Source organism: Nannospalax galili, unplaced genomic scaffold, assembly GCF_000622305.1.
Source record: "Nannospalax galili isolate Female #2095 unplaced genomic scaffold, S.galili_v1.0 scaffold365, whole genome shotgun sequence".
Lineage (NCBI taxonomy): Eukaryota > Metazoa > Chordata > Mammalia > Rodentia > Spalacidae > Nannospalax > Nannospalax galili.
Genome location: NW_008353234.1, coordinates 387996 through 393503, shown reverse-complemented (window position 1 = coordinate 393503; position 5508 = coordinate 387996). Strand labels below are relative to the sequence as shown.

General features: G+C 39.9%; 1 pseudogene; it reads right to left on the bottom strand.

The window, feature by feature from the left end:
- Positions 1–750: 750 nt before the first annotated feature.
- LOC115067233 lies at positions 751–838 on the bottom strand (annotated as a pseudogene).
- Positions 839–5508: the final 4670 nt, after the last annotated feature.

Here is a 5508-nt window from a genome sequence, read left to right as displayed (position 1 = left end):
TTGATTCTCTTCTCTCTGCTTCCTGAGTGCTGGGGTTACAGGCAGGTACCACCATGCGATTTTAGGAATTTTTATTTTAAATACTACCACTCCCTCACCCCCATGCGCTGAAAATTCATATACAGGTTATATGCAGGTTATTTGCGGAAAGGTGCTTGGAAGATGAAATTCATTTGAAACTATAACAGCTAACATTTCCTGTGTCTCCACCATGGAACAGAAACAGACACACTATGTAATTTACTTCTCACCAAAAAACCTTGAAAGATGTTACAGGCATTTTACAAGTCAGGACAGTGAAATCCAAAGAGTCACCAAAATCAAAATTTTGGATAGTATTGAAATATGGAGAAGCAGCACCAAAATAAAAATTTACCTGCTATCACAGGGCTGCAAAATGATGGATCTAGGTTTAGACTTTTAAATGCATACTGCCTCTCACAAAGCAGATTTCTTAGCTCTGAAAGGAGATTTCAAGTGAGTTGTACATTAAAATGTTTACTTATTTCAGACTGGGGAGATAGCTCAGGGGTTAAGTACACTAGCTATTTTTGCAGAGGGACCAAGTGTTCAGTTCCCAGCACACACATGCAGCTCACAACCATCTATAACTCCAGTTTCAGGGGATCCAATGTCCTCTTCTCGCCTCCTCGCACAAGCACCAGGCACAAATATGCTATGCATACATACATAGATACAGGCAAACACTCATACACATAAAATATATATATACAAATGTTTTTCTTTTCACACCAGTAGGGTTACATGCCCAGTAGAAGCAAGGTTTGAGGGAGGCACATCTCACATCTGAAATCACATTAATGAACTACAAAAGGATTGTTAAAAAGAAAAAAAAAAGGGGGGCCGGGAATGGTGGTGCACGCCTTTAATCCTAGCACTTGGGAGGCAGAGGCAGGCAGAGCTCTGTGAGTTCAAGGCCAGCCTGGTCTACATAGTGAGTTCCAGGACAGCTAGGGCTACAGAGAGACCCTGTCTCAAAAAGATTTTTAAAAAAAGCTTTTCCAGCTGAGCGTGATGGCACACGCCTTTAATCCCAGCACTCAGGAGGCAGAGGCAGGCAGATCTTTGTGAGTTTGAGGCCAGCCTGGTCTACATAGTGAATTCCAGGACAGCTGGGGCTACAGGGAGACCCTGTCTCAAAAGACAAAAAAAAGCTTTTCCAAAAAAAATTACCTTAGACTTTGGAGACTGTACACTGCCTTCAATAAGTCAAACAATGTTATACCACTGAGTTATATATGCCCCTAGCTAAAAATATGTTTTCTCAAAGATTATTTAAAAATTGAAGGGCTGAAGATGGAGCTCAATGGCAAAGTGCTTTGCCTAGCATGTTGAAGGCCCTGTGTTCAGTCCCCAGCACTGTAAAGCAAGCAAGCAAGCAAGCAAGCAAGCAAGCAAGCAAGTAAGCAAGCAAGCAAGCAAGCAAGCAAGCAAGCAAGAAAACATTGTTAGAATCCCAGATCTTAGGAGGTTGAAAGCAGGAAGCTCTCAAATTTGAGGCCAACATGGGATAAAGGGCCACCCCTTGTCTCAAAAAAAAAGACAAAAAACCAAAAAAACACAAGTGTGCCTTTCAGTACAGGAATAACTGAAACCAGGATAGCGAGGCTAGTGCACTAGAAGGTACACTGTCACTTTCCATTGACTACTTTTTTTCTGTGGTGGAGGCAAGACAAGGTCTTACTATGTAGGCCTGGTTGGCCTTGAATTCATGATCCTTCTGCCTTGGCCTTTTGAGAGCTGGGAATACAGGTGTGAACCAAATCCTCGCTTGCACTTTTGAAGGAAGGATTATGATTTATTACTTAGGTCAAACTCATTTTGAAAGCCTAAAAACCCTGCTTAATAGAGGTGAGTACCCTCTCCTTTATTTGAGACAAAGTTGCATGCATTTCAAGCTGGCCTCAAACTTGCTGTTGTAGTAGAGAGTGACTTTGAGTTCCTGATCCTCCTGCCTCTATCTCCTTAGTCCTGGAACTACAGGTATGTGCAATCACACCTGGTTTTATGGGGTACTGAGGATAGAACCCAGGGCTTTGTGCTTGCTAGGCAAGTACTCTACAACTGAGTTGCATCCCCAGTCCCTGTTTCTTCTCTCCCCCTCCCACATCTTTCTGCAGTGCTGGGAATCAGTTGAGCCTGTTTGCCTCTTCTTTGGTTCAGAATTTGATTCAGCAAGAAATCTAGGGTCATAAACATAACATTAGACTTAGGAAGCAGCAATAATGGACTGACCATTTTCTATTTGTGATTTCAAAAAAGAAAATTACAACAAATTTAACTTCAAGATTTTAATTGGTTTATTTGCAATTCTAGAATTGGGCAATACTTCATTCCATAAAACAGAGTAAGTTTTACATTGAACTGAGAAGAAGAGGTGATTATATGGATTATATGGAAAAGCCTAAAGAAAACAGAAACAAAAAACAAAGGGTGGAGGGGCTGGAGAGATGGCTCACTGGTTAAGAGCACTGGCTGTTCTTGCAGAAGACCAGCGTTTGAATCCTAGAACCCACATGGCAGCTAACAACTGTCCATGACTCTAGTTCCAGGGGATCCAACCTCTGCATGTATTGCACAACATGAGTGCATGTACATACATGCAGGCATAATACTCATATACATAAAAAATTATTTAAAAACCCAAAAAGGGTGGAGACAGAACATTAGAAAAGTAACCTGTTTATTAATAGCAGATTACTTTTTTTGCTGTTATTTTTCTATTTGGGGGACTGAATCCAGGACCTCACTTACGCTAAGCATATGCTGAATCACAGAGAAATGCCTCCAGGCAGTGCTAAAAGGTTTTTCTTTTTTGTTTTTGTTTGTTTGGTTGGTTTTTGTAAGCATTAGAGCAGAAGGAACTTTATGATCATGCTGATTGAAACTGTACATTTTTATTTTCATGTCCTGAAATGCCCATAGAGGACAGAAAAGATTGTTGGATCCCCTGGAGCTGGAGTTATGGACAGTTGTTAGCTGCCATGTGGATGCTAGGATTTGAACCTGGGTCTTCTGCAAGAACAGTCAGTGTTCTTAACCACTGAACTATCTCTCCAGCCCTGAAACTGTCCTTTTTGAGGAATTTAGCTATTATCTCACCTGATCCTGAGGAAATCAGAGAAAAATTAAGTTTAGGGCAGAGTGGAAAATCGTAGTCTAAAACAATGGTATCTTATTAAACACTGTGGAACTGAAATTGTACACCTTGCCATTCTGCCCATTGAATAAGTTCAGTACAAGTCAGTACAAGATAAGGTGAGGAACCTAAGAGACATAGTTAAAAATAATTCTGACCCTGGCTAAGCTGCCAGACAGATAGACAAGGCTTAATTTGCTTTCTAAGTATCTGTCCCAGGAAGCTCAGTGTTTTAGTCACTAGTGTTTATTCAACTTTATTTATTCCTGGATGTGTTTAAAAGTTTTGCTAAACCCTTTTACTGCCAGTAATTTTTCTTTAAGTTTTTTAAGTATAATAAAAATATATAATAAAAATATATTTATTAAAAAGCAATATTTAGGGTGTCATGGTGCATGACGCACCTACCTAGGATTACAGCATTCAGGAGGCTGAGACAGGAGGAACAGACAGAGCTCAGGGCCTTCATGGGCACACAGACATTGCAAAACAAACAAAACAAAACAAAACAAAAAACAAAACACAAGAAAAAAAAATAGGTCCTGGAATGATGGCTTATGGCTTACCGGTTAACAGCTAAGAGTTCGAACTGTTTTTGTAGAGGTCTTGAGTATGGTTCCTAGCCCTCATGTCATTACCTGGAACTCCTGCTTCAGGGGATCTGATGCCTTCATCTGTCCTACATGAGCACCGCACTCACATGAACATTTACACACAATTAAAAATAAAATAATCTTAGAAAACAGAAAACTTTCACTTAAAAAATAGAAAAAAACTAATATTTTGAATCACTATTGTAAATGGAAAACCAATATAATTTGCCATAAGTGGACAACATTCAGAAAAATCAACAAATAGTTATTAAAATACATGATAGTAATCTGAATATCTCTGGCTGTTGAAAAAGATGTTTCTTTGATGGGGGGGTGACTGAGATACTTGCCTGTAAATTTCAGGATTTATATTTTGCACATAGTAAGAAATTACTTTTGTCTAGGGATATGACAGCCTGGAGGTTTTCTCTAGGCTCTATGACCTCTCCAGCTATTTGTATTTGGCTACCACATATGAGTTTCCTCCCATTGCATGTGCTTTAAGTCCAATTAGGTAGTTGTCGATTACCCCCAGAATAAAAATGCCACTAATGTACCAATGTCGTTTGCTATACCAGTCATTGATGTGGTTTTTAGGCTGTGAAACTGGAGTTGGACCATCAGTGCATGTTCTCCCTTACTAGCTAGCATAGTGTTCTCCAAAGCTATGAGAGCTAGCCTTCAGGGAAGGTGACTTTGAGGTCAATTCCAGCTCCATTGCTCCTGTGTCCAAAATCTATCCTATCTTCAGCAATAGGGTCTTACCTTCAAGTTCTGGAGGCAATCAAGAGCTGTAGCAATAGCCTGTGTAATTTTGGGAGTCTCTTCAACTACCATGGCTAACAACTCAAAGGAAATTTTCTCCTATCTGGCACTGTTTCTTATTAGGTAGCATTAAGCTATACACACAGACTCATGTAGAGATACCGTATGTGTAATTTTTCAGTAGGTTTTTGGACTAATATGCCCTCTGACTTTTTATACTAGCTAGACATTATTATCTCTCCTCCCTCCCTGTCTAATCCTCCCTCCACACCCTCCCCATTTAAAGTATCACCATTTTCTCCATATCTCCCTTGATATTTCCTGCATACTATGGTCCCACCTCTCTTGAGCTCTTCCCCTTTAATCCCATAATTCCTTGTATAGCCCTGCCTCTCCCCTCCCAGTTAACTTCTCCCATTTTACATATTCCTCCCTTAGTAACACCTATCTTCTACTGTTCTTCTCTCTAGGGTTCCTTCTTTTCTTTACCTCCATGGTCACTTTCCATTTTCCTGGTTGCTGCAGTTACATCAGGATATAGACTCACATATAAGGATTTAGAGCTAAGATCCACACCACAAATGAGGGAGAACATACGTTGTTTGTTTTTCTGGGTCTGTGTTACTTCACTTAGTATAACAGTTTCTAGTTCCATCCATTTCCCTGCAAATTTCATGATTTCCTCTTTCTTTACTGTGGAGTAGAACTCCATCATATAAATGAACCACATATTCTTTATTCACTCGTCAATTGAGAGACACTTGGGTTGCTTCCATCACTTAGCTATTGTGAAAAGAGCAGCAACAAACATAGTTGTACAAGTATCTCTGCAATAGGATGAGTCATTTGGATATATGCCAAGGAGGGGTATAAATGGGTCATATGGTAGGTTCATTTTTAGATTTTTAAGAGTTCACACTGCTTTCCATAGGGGTTCCACAAGTTTGCAATCCCACCAGAAGCCAATGAACATTCCCCATTCTGCACATC